This window comes from Schistocerca americana, chromosome 10 (genome assembly GCF_021461395.2).
Source record: "Schistocerca americana isolate TAMUIC-IGC-003095 chromosome 10, iqSchAmer2.1, whole genome shotgun sequence".
In the NCBI taxonomy this organism is placed as follows: Eukaryota; Metazoa; Arthropoda; class Insecta; order Orthoptera; family Acrididae; genus Schistocerca; species Schistocerca americana.
The window spans coordinates 119,782,051-119,794,242 of record NC_060128.1 but is presented as its reverse complement, the minus strand read 5'-3'; the positions used below and the strand labels follow the sequence as shown (position 1 = coordinate 119,794,242).

Genomic DNA, 12,192 nt, shown 5'->3' with positions numbered 1-12,192 from the left:
TCTTTTCATAAACTCATTTCACTTACCTTTATTCTAATGGCAGTCAATATGGGATTCGAGGTTTCGCTTTTGGATTCCTTATAAGATATTATGCTTAAAACTTCGAACATTTATTGAAAGTCAGAACCTTTTCCTTTGCGCAGTGATGTAACAGGTTTTGCGTGGGATAGCTTCTATAATATAATCTCGCCAAGCCTGATCGTGGGCATTTTCAAGCAGATGCAGTGCCTCAGGCGAAGCAAAAATATAAAATATTTAGATTTAGATAACTAGTTTCAGATAAAAGTGGTTTTAATTTCGTGATTAACAGTACGTCTCAGGAGACTGTGATCTCCTTTAGTATGACTAATGAAACATACCGACTGGATTAGTATTTTCTTTAACAATGATGACCAGTTTCAGTTTGACTAGCTGATCATCTTCAGATCTAAGTTGGGAGAAGGATAAGTGTCAGATTAAATTGAGAGTCATGATTATTTTTTAAACTAACGCAGTTACTTTGAGTTATGTTTTGATAGATGGAGGACTCAAATATGGCAAATTTGATATGTTTGTTAATTTCATACTTTATCGTACAAAATGTATAAACACACACGAAAATGTGCAGTGTAAAATCTACTGGGAGTTTGTTTCCTATCGTTGTGCGAGAGCTATTTTTTCTTCCAAGACCCGATCTGTCGCGGAAATCAAAAATTCTTCTTTGCAACGTTTAGCTACACCATCCAACTACTTCTCTACATAATCGCCGCTCTGACTTAACTCTTTTGTCGTAGCGTGGTGCCGTCTTTCCAATACCCTCGTCGTGGAAGACGGTCGCCCAGTAGGGGCCCGTGAAAAATTATACCAATGAGCTACAATGTGGTGGTCTATAGTCTTTTGACTTACAGTGGTGGTAATCGTTACTAAAGTGAATATACTAATTTTGGGTATGTAAATTGAATTGTTTAAATATGCTTAACTTTTATAATATTTCTTTATTTAAAACAACTGGTTTCTACAGACTTTGCTATTATCTTCAGCTCTTAAAAAAAATCTTTTCACTATGAAACGTGTTCATGTTAAGTTGGACCTCACTTCATGTTAACATGTCGATAAATAACTCGTAGCCAAAGGTTTGTTATAACTAAATTATTTAAAAACTTAAATCTTCTTGTTCAAATGGCCAAAAATCTGTGACATGTGCATATACACCGCTTACAGATGATCATTACGTCACAAAAACACTGTGCACTATAGCATATCTGTTTACATAAACTGGACATATTCTACATATTGAAATCTACCTTAAACTGCGTATACGCCTTAAATTGGGAAAAAACATAGAAATTAAATAAAAGTTACAAAAAATTGCCGTTTAGGAGGTTCGAAGCTCTTCGATTACCGATTTGTGATGTTACTCATTTCCCCCCTTCCCCCACCCCCAAAAAGAAGTTTATTTGACATTTAACATTTTCACATGATCACGTCATATACCAGACAAAACAAAACTCATTTTATATATATTTATACGCTATCACACTTGTATTTGCCTATGGTCGAGGCATGTGAACGGTGTTTTAAAAACCGCTCCTGATCTACGCTTGCACAATACGCTACACTTAATTCCAAAGAAAAATATTGACCTTTTCGGCTGTAATTGTGACAAATGACTGACTTCAGATTAAATATTTGTTCAGAACATCTGTCCTTCCTGAAACAACCGTGATATTCACCTAAGTTACTCTCCAGTGTTGTTTCTACTCTGTTTACTATAATCGTGGAAAATATGTTATATGTAACTGAAAAGAAATTCCTCACTTATTAACACGTTTATTGTCTTTTTTTACTTAATGGACGTATCAAGGACACTTTACACTCTAATGGGAGTTTTTCTGTTCTTCTAGTTTTCTCAAAGATTAATTTTACTTCATTTTTGTATTTTTGCTAGAAGTCAATTGAAAAGTACTGGTATAATAAACTCTTCTCCTCTAGGTTAATAAGGTTGTATAAATTCTTAAACGTCTTTGATAGTTCGGGTAAATCGTGTTCTACATTTTCATGAGTGTGTGATTAATGGAGTTTATGGATTTGTTCTGGCCAATGAAGAAGCTGATCAAAATATTTTGCAAGTATTGCGAAATTTTCAGTGGTACCTGAGCCAAATCTGTGAAGCTCGTCCCATATTGCTCTGTTGTTAGATTTACATTTGAACTACATCCACCTAACTCTTTAAATCTCACTTTCTCCTCCAAAAGTCTACTGGAAAAGCGACTCTTTAGGAGATCATCTACAGAAAACACTTTCATAGTATATTTCCTCATATACTCGTTTGTTTCACCACCACGTAACCTACAGGCTTTTGACTTACAGGAGAGGTAATCGTAACGATATCAACTATGTTTATTTTAAGCGTAGAAAATGATCTGTCAGTTTCACTTTTGTAGTTAATAGTGTAACATTGCGAGTAATAAAGTAAAATGGGAAACACAATAAAAATATTGGCATCAGGTGGAATCGAACCCAGATCTGCAAATTACTAGTTTGTGTTTTTACGTAACTCGCCCATAATGCTGTCATTACAGGAGCTCGTCGTAAAGACGTCATACTCTACGCTTCCACAAAAAGACGGGTTTGGTGCTTTGACGAACATAGCACTCTTAGTGCCACAAGGGATGACGTCACAGCAGGACATGCGCAGTAGAAGGCTGACAACTGCGTCGCTTCCCTGCGTTGAAAGTAGCGCGGCAGACCGTCATTTCAGCACTCTGCACTGGTTTCTAGTTATCGTGGAGAGAGCGCCACAGAACAGGGTTTCGTCCACTTTATTTGCGTCAGCAAGCGTTCGAAGATAAATGGCATATTAGTGTGATTTCCACCTCGCATTAGAAAAGAAATGGCTTAATTTCAGTGCGATTTCTGGATCGCATTCGAAGCGAATTGGTATAATTTTAGTGCGATATTTACAGTGTGCTGTAGCACATGGTAATCGGCCGCCACTGCAGCTGCCTGTGCTGTCCAGCAATTCTCTACACTGGTCTACAGTTCGTTGTCTGTGCCAATATGATGTCTTCATAGCCTGCGGTTCATGTGAACAACGAGATGAAGTCAAACACTTACCTTCGAAAACGTTGCAGGAGAGTCTTTGCTGCAGAAGCAGTTTTCGGCCGAGCATTGTCACGAAATAGGACAATGTCTAGTTGTAACATTCCTCATGGCTCGATTTGAATTGCTTTCCTGGAATCGTACGATTCACTCGCTGAACAAATCATCAGTTGACACTCGCTTCTTTGTCTGACCGCCTGCATCACGTACTTCTCTACGTCCTGCTTCTACATCCCTGCACCATTGCTACATTTTGCTGTCACGGAAGACTTATGTTACGTGGACTGCATGAAATCAGGCGGATCCCCTTAGTACGAAGAAATCAAATGAAAGAACGCACTTCACACTTAGCAGGAGACTATTGCCTTAGAGCATCCTTACGTGCCCATTGGAAATGCCGTGTGGCTAGGGCCTCCCTTCGGGTACACCGTTCGCCTGGTGCAGTCTTTCGAGTTGACGCCGCTTCGGCGATTTGCGTGACGATGGGGATGAAATTATGATAAGGACAACACAACACCCAGTCCCTGAGCGGAGAAGATCTCCGACCCAGCTGGGAATCGAACCCGGGCCGTTACGTATGACAATCCATCGCGCTGACCACTCAGCTACCAGGGGCAGGCACGTGCTCACTGAACGGTCAGAATTTAAAAGCGTTATTATTAAGTAACTACACACAGATAACTTTCGAAATATTTAGCCTTCTCAATATCCGATTTCATTCGCCAAATCAAATGCAATCATTTTATGTAGGAACAAGATTCTGTTCAAATTTTATTTTGGCATTTTGTTAGTGGTGTAGTTTTGTATGTTTTTAGACCTTCTACCCTCATATAAACCCAGTTAAGTCAATTTATTATATACGTAATTAGCATGAGAACAGAACAGGCATTCTGTCAGTGACCCTGATTTTTTTACTATGATGCACTGAATATTGCATGAAATTGGGCCTCAGCGTACTTTGTAGCTATATTAAGGACAAACTGAATTGAGACACACTTAGCAGTTATGACGTATAGCTAAGGGTACAAACTGTCGCGTAAACAATAAAGCGTAAAATAACGCGAAATGTCTCGTTCTTAAAGACATAACTCTAAATCAGCGGATTGCACGAAATGTCGCTAAATTTTACATTTTCCTGCGTAACAATGTCTTACATGTAGGAGCAGTAAATTACCATTATTGGTAACTGGTAGTTATTTAACGTTAAATATGGATCAAGACTACTTCTTCAAGGCCGAGGTTCGTGTATAAATTTAGATTATACGTTTATTTTCCATGTAAAGTACCGATTTTCTCAATGTAACGTCAGACGAAAGAACTTACTTCCAGTGAACTATCTTCTCGGAACACTTTCAGTCACTGATGCTAAATTTCCCGACACTTTTGCGTAACAAATCGTACCAAAGATGAAACATTTTGGAGCGATCTTCAATGTAGTACATCAATCAAATTGTATATTTTCGTAAAAAGCAACTATAAAGACGAAAACCACAAAATACATGACTCTGACTTGACTAATACACAGATCATTTCAGAGAGTATATTTCACATTATAGTGAAATTTTAGCAAACGGTCAGAACGATCTCTGAGAAGAGATCTTTAAAGTTATGACACTGCTTTCTTTTAATAAACTTTCAACAGTGTACGATTGCGAAGTTATTTTTTCTTTAAGCGATTATATTTAAGAATCTTAACGTAAATATTTTTGTTTTTCAATAATGTACTAATAAATTCAATTTGTAACAGCTGAAAATATAATGAAATCGGAAGGGATATTATTTTTCCAACACGACACCGAAGAAATAAAATAAGTCAAAAACAAAGAAAGACAGCTGTCATGGTACCAAACTTCGTAAAAAAAACACCACAATTGGCGAAAAATAACACCACAATTGGCGAAAAATAACACCACAATTGGCGAAAAATAACACCACAATTGGCGAAAAATAACACCACAATTGGCGAAAAAACACCAAAATTGGCAAAAAACACCAAGATTGGCAAAAAATAACTCCAAATTTGGCAAAAAGTAACACCACAATTGGCAAAAAATAACACCAAAATTGGCAAGAAATAACACCACAACTGGCAAAAAATAACACCACAACTGGCAAAAAATAACACCACAACTGGCAAAAAATAACACCACAATTGGCAAAAAATAACACCACAATTGGCAAAAAATTACAGGACAATTTGGCAAAAAATTACACAATTGGCAAAAAAGTAACACAATTGGCAAAAAAAGTAACACAATTGGCAAAAAAAGTAACACAATTGGCAAAAAAAGTAACACAATTGGCAAAAAAAGTAGCACAATTGGCAAAAAAAGTAACACAATTGGCAAAAAAAGTAACACAATTGGCAAAAAAAGTAACACAATTGGCAAAAAAAGTAACACAATTGGCAAAAAAAGTTCAAAAAATGGTTCAAATGGCTCTGAGCACAATGGGGCATAGCTTCTGAGGTCATCAGTCCCCCAGAACTTCGAACAAACCTAACTAGCCTAAGGACATCACACACATCCATGCCCGAGGCAGGATTCGAACCTGCGACCGTAGCGGTCGCGCGGTTCCAGACTGTAGCGCCTAGAACCGCTCGGCCTCTACGGGGAAAAAAAAAGTAACACCTAGCACCACAATTGGCACATTGTCATTTCATTACGAAGTCCGATGTTCAACTAAGAGTGAATAAGGTTGGCACACCTCTAATAACATTCAGTCGCGAATTAGGAATTGCGAGCCTATTATTCCGGCAACGGAATTGTAGTCTACGTATTGTCATTCTCAAAATAAAAATAATTTTCTTTGTCAACGCAATTCTTCTTCTTCTTGGTCGGAGAGCGAGAGTTGTTATGCGGATAACTTTCTGGGGCACCAGCGCATACTTGAGAGCGTATGGGAACGGCTGGTTCGGGGATGACATCAGAGGACCCGTTGGCGAGTTTAAGGAAAGTATACAGCCCCCAGTTCTGATCTCTGACTTTTCGTTTCAACTGACGCAGAATCGGGCGTAATTTGGTGACTGGGCATGAAGACCGCGAGAGTCGACTATTAGCTGACGAGCCGTTGGCAAGCGTTGTGAAAGACGGCGGCCTCGGACAGCGGCGATAAGGAAGTAGGCGCCTACCTGACCGATAGGAGGCGACTTAGCTGGCGACAGAAACTCGACTCAACCCGCCTGCAAAATTTATGTCTCTTGCAGCCATCATTACTTCGTCAACCAAACCATCCTACGCGTTATAGCAGGCGGCTGACGTCATACAAACGCACAGATAAGTGTATGCGACCGAGGAAAGTTGTCACCTGTACGTTTGCACAAATCACGATAGTTCGGTGAGCCTCCTGCTTTTTTTCGCAAGTGGCCACTTTGCGGGACGTTTGTGGGCGGCAGAAATACGTTGTTCGACCCTTCTTGGAACGCACGCTTTCTGATTTTTAAGAATAAGCCTCTCTGCGATGCACAAGGTCTCGCTTGCAGTCTGCGACTGGACTTTATTGACCATCTCCTTAACCCTCTTGCGCTTACTAAACTATGTTCTGACGAAACGCGCAGCTCTGCGTTAGATATTTTCTATTTGTGCCGTAAATCCTAGGCGCTACAGTCTGGAACCGCGCGACCGCTACGGTCGTAGGTTCGAATCCTGCTTCGGGCGTGAATGTGTGTGATGTCCTTAGGTTAGTTACGTTTAAGTAGTTCTAAGTTCTAGGGGACTGATGACCTCATAAGTTAAGCCCCATAGTTCTCAGAGCCATTTGAACCATTTTTGTAAATCCTACTTGTTAAGGGCCACAGCAAGATGAACAATAATGGCTCTGAGCACTATGGGACTTAACTTCTAGGGTCATCCGTCCCCTAGAACTTTGAACTACTTAAACCTAACTACCCTAAGGACAGCACACACATCCATGCCCGAGGCAGGATTCGAACCTGCGACCGTAGCGGTCACGCGGTTCCAGACTGTAGCGCCTAGAACCATTCGGCCACAGCGGCCGGCGATGAACAATACCCCAGAATCTGTCGAATAAGTGTATTGTAAGAAATTTAATTAATGGATGAATTATTAGGTTGGTACATGCGTCCGTAGAGTTTTTCCTTTTGCCTGTTGGTATTCCGGTGGCTATGGGTTTATTTGCCGATTATATTTTTTTTATTTGTAGTTCACTGTTGGTATTTGAGTTTGCATGATGTCATTTTGTCATTTGGAGACAGTAAGTGAAGCTGGGGACGCTAGAAAATGGAGTGTCACGTGGAGAATTCGGAACATTTTCGACATATTATTCTGTTTCGATTCAGAAGAGGTGTAACAGCAGCGGATGCAGCCAAAAATATTTGCGCTGTGTATGGACGTAATGCCACTGGACAGCGCACACCAAGAAAATGGCTTCCCCGTTTTAAGTAGGATCGTTTTGAGATCAGTGACTCTCCACGCTCAGGAAGATTGTCGCGGTTTGATGAAAATCGCTTAAATGCGTTAATCCACAATGATCCGCGTCAGCGTACGCGAGAACTGGCAAATGTGATTAACTGTGAACATACCACCATCGGGCGACATTTGCATGCGATGGGGAAGATTAAAAAATCGGGTGTACGTGTACCGTATGCTTTAAGCCAAAATCACACAAAGCAGCGGCTTGCCATATGTGCATCTCTGCTTGCTCGTCATCAATCACAAGCTGTGAACTACCAACCATTCCTATCCTGTATCGGTATTGGTGACGATAAATGGTGTCTTTATGCTAAGTAAAAGAAAGGAATGGTTGAGCCCAAACAAAGCAGCAGCTCCCCGTACAAAGACTGAGTACATCCACAGGAGATAATGTTATGCATCTGGTGGAACAGCGACGGTGTGGTGTACTACGAAGTACTTCCCCGATGTGTCACCATCACTGCTGACATTCATTGGCTACAACTACGACGTCTTGCAGACGCAATCGGAGAAACACGACCAGGAAGACTGCGTGAAGTGGCGCTACTGAACGATGACGGCCGCCCGAATTCTGCTACACTGACAAGAAACACTATACAAGTGTTGGGTTGACAAGTCATTCCTCACCCACCTCGTTCACCGTATCTTGCACCGTCAGATTTTCACCTTTTCTGCTCTGTACGAAACAAACATCAACGAATTTCACTTCCGGAAGAAGATGTGCTCCGAACAAGGCAAGGCTAGTTCTTCGCCTCAAAACCACGTGGTTACTACAGTCGCGGAATCGAAAAGTTACCCCAGGGTTGGCAAGCTGTTGTAAATAGTGAAGAATATACTATTGATGACTTAAAATCTCTGTCTGTATATCTGTTGTGTTTATTAAACTTACGGAAAGACGCTACGAGATTCTGCAGCAACCTAATACATTCCCTTAACGTCAGTCGAATGGATTTCAGCCTGGCATCTGCTTTTCCTACCATGCATTTTGCGTGGTTCCTCCTACGCATTTTACGGTAGTTACTTTTCCTAGTGGTTTATCGCCAGTTAGAGAAAAGAGCAGTACTGTATTACTTCGCCGCACAACATTACATTCTGTGACAACTAGGGTTGGCGATTGTCGTTGAAACAACCGGCTCCCGGATCCAACTTTTTTTTTTAATCTCCAGTTTAATCTGACTGTTACAACCGCTCAAAATAGCCGGTTTCTGAAATAGCCGATTTTAGGATTTTTTATTACTGTTATTTCGGATAATTAATGTAGCTTTCCGACAAAGGCGAAAAATTGTACGATTCCTTGTGTGTTTTAAGATACATAGAATCAAAATACCAAATAAAAAAGGTACATAAAAGAAATGTTAGTCCGTCTACTGTTAAATCCCCTTGTTGGAAAGTAATGAGGGTATGAATAGCATAAAAGATTCTCCAATATACTCCAACTGATTTTTTTTAATCTGTTAAAAAATCGTGTTGTTCTTGAGAATCATACCACTATTTCGACACACGAATAGTCAGAGCTAAATGGTACAAACTGAGATTGGCGAACTATTTTTCGTGTTAAGTTCTTCGTTCTTAAGGCCTGCAAGTAGGTAAAGGCATATTATGTAGACACAAGCAGCAGACCCGCTAACTACTATTTTTGTTATGAACTACAAATTAATTGTATGGTTTTTAATTTATTATTGTTGTTGTAGTTTCCTTTCTCTTTTCTTATTTTATAAGAATGACAGACAAATAATAAGCTTTTCTGTCAAATTTGTGGCGCCCTTTTCCTTTAAATGACCGGGTGTTGTGTGATGTCCTTAGGAAAGTTAGGTTTAAGTAGTTCTAAGTTCTATGGGACTGATGACCATAGATGTTAAGTCCAAAAATGGTTCAAATGGCTCTGAGCACTATGGGACTTAACATCTGTGGTCATCAGTCCCCTAGAACTTAGGACTACTTAAACTTAACTAACCTAAGGACGTCACACACATCCATGCCCGAGGCAGGATTCGAACCTGCGACCGTAGCAGTCGCGCGGTTCCGGACTGAGCGCCTAGAACCGCTACACCACCGCGGTCGGCCATGTTAAGTCCCATAGTGCTCAGTGCCATTTGAACCATTTTCCTTTAAAAGTTGTTTTTTAGTCAAATAGCTGTTTTTTGTGTGAAACTAGTAGCGTCCTTTTCCTTTAAAAGCCGCTTTATAATCAAATATATATCTTAACTTTTTAATGAAAATTTGAATACAATTGATTTTCTTGCCGACAAAACCAAAAACGCTCTTTCAAAATCTTCAGATCAAAAATTCAGCTACAGGGCAAACAATAACTTTTACGAGGAACAATTACTTGTCAATATTTAAAATTTCTATAATGAATTAATCCAATGCGGAATATTTAATGCGCAACCTGTCCGTAAGTACTAGTACTATAACCTAACTTGACTTCCTTTATAAGAACAATATCATTCAAAGACGACATCGATCTTTCAGAAGCGGCAGAACACACTACCACATCTGTTTTCTTTTAAGGTTTATCTGAAACCAAAGACTTTAGCACTACTGCTACGCCAACTTCACACATCGGATACACATTGAGCTGAAAAAAAATCCCTCATGAGACACCGATATCCACATACACAGATGGAAGAAGTATCGCGTACACAAGGTATAAAATGGCTGTGCATGACGCAGCTGTCATTGGTACTCAAGTGATTCATGTGACAAAGTTTCCGACGTGATTGTGGAAGCGCGACGTGAATTAACAGATTTTTAACGCGGAATGGTTGTTGGAGCTTGACGCATGGGACATTCCAACTCTGAAACGGTCAGCCAGAGTGCCAGATTCGACAGTCACCGCTCTCAATCGTCCTGTGTTACCCAGTTTTTAAGCATCCATCAATCTTGTTCAGCAATAAAAATTATCTTATCATACCGGGTGATTCTCAGCAACATATTGTTTCCGACAATTATAATAATAATAATAATAATAATACATTTGTAGTGGGTAGATTTGCTTTCGACCCGCCAGGGTAGCCGAGAGCGCTAACGTGCTGCTTCCTGGACTTGGATGAGCGCGTCGGCCCCGGATCTAATCCGCCCGGCGGATTACCGACGAGGGCCGGTGTGCCGGCCAGCCTGGATGTGGTTTTTAGGCAGTTTTCCACATCCCGCTAGGAGAATACTGGGCTGGTCCCCACGTTCCGCCTCAGTTACACGCGTCGTAGAAATTTGAATCATGTTCGCACTATTTCACGATTTATACTAGACGCAGACAGTTGGGGTACACTGATTCCATCCCTTGGGGTACGGGGAGGCGGCAGGAAGGGCATCCGGCCACCCCTAAAACCTTGCCAAATCCGTTCTAACCACGCCAACCCTGCGATTGCTGCGGGACTATGGCGTAAGCGAAAGAAAGAAAGAAAGTGGGTAGATTTGCTTTCCTATAGCTGCAGCATCGGCTGATTTGTATTTGGGTTCGAGAATGTCGGGACATCAGACACAAAACATGATGCTGAGCAAGAGGTAAGTCACTTATTTCACCTTGCATTCTTGAGCAAACAGGGTGCAGTCGGGAATGTCAGGTGCGCTAGCAAGCAGATAAATTTTCAGCGGCAGCACTGGTATTTTCAACAATTTTCTTCCGATCAGAGAAGCAATTTATTTTTGTGGATATTCCACGCCAAACATTGCACTTCATTATCAAGCAATATTCATGATGTACTACGGTACTGAATTTTGGTTACGTAATTTTCACTGAGCACACAATCACTTTTTTTGGCATTTCATTACATTCATTTTCTTTATTTTATAATTTACATTTCATGAAGCTTAGAGTTTTATTTCACGACACTGTTCACATGCGCAACACAGGGCCACCTAACAATCAGTTTTGCTCAGCAGCTGAATACGACACCTGCAGTACACGTTACACGAGGAGGAACTTTTTTAAATAAATGTATCTCATGCAGACAATTTTCAATAGAAAGCTCACAGCAGAGACAGTGGTTACCTCGGTGATTCAGCGCAGAGCGGTTGCCTGCCGTGTGTGGAGCTCTCGCAGTCCTGAGGATATGCCCGCGATCTGGTGGATTGCAGGCGTCCTGGGCTGGCACTGCTGAAAGCCGTGGCTTTACGAAGCGCTAGCCGAGTCAGCTGACCCGATACCAAAGCCGGTTGGCCTCCAAGCGCTATCTTTTGAGGAGCGAAACTTGCACCTAGAGGTAATACACACGTCGCCGTGGAGTTGAGCGTCAGGAACAGGCGGAAGAAGCGGCTTACCGCGTATGGGGACAGTTGTTTTAAGGTCTCGTACCTCAACCGGTAAAAGCGGAATCCTCATAGGGTTACGTTGCCGTCCGTCTATCTGTTAGAAATCCTTTTTTTTCTCATGGACGGATACACACATCAAGTTGAAATTTGTGTCACATACTACGGTATACAGCCCCTCGGCGGTGTAAAAAATTAAAGTTTCTAAGTCGCTGCAATCAAAAGGTACGGCCTATTTTTGTCACATATTTCTATACTCTAAAACTTACTCATCAAATCCTATAGGGTACTTCCCATTGACCTAGGATTCTGAAATTTGGGAAGAAGCAGGGTTTCACAGTACAATAAAATGAAAAAAATCTGAAAATTGTTTAATTTGTAATTATATTACACGAAAAAAATTTGTTATTTTCAATCTGACTGGCTGTCCGGC

General features: G+C 40.8%; 1 protein-coding gene across 1 annotated transcript in view; it reads right to left on the bottom strand.

Moving 5' to 3' along the window:
- Positions 1–11,590, bottom strand: part of LOC124552576 (aminopeptidase N-like) — a 330,325-nt gene extending 318,735 nt beyond the window's left edge. The window contains exon 1 of the mRNA XM_047126899.1: positions 11,503–11,590. The gene's annotated coding sequence lies outside the window, so the exon portion shown is untranslated. The remainder of the gene's footprint in view (positions 1–11,502) is intronic.
- Positions 11,591–12,192: the final 602 nt, after the last annotated feature.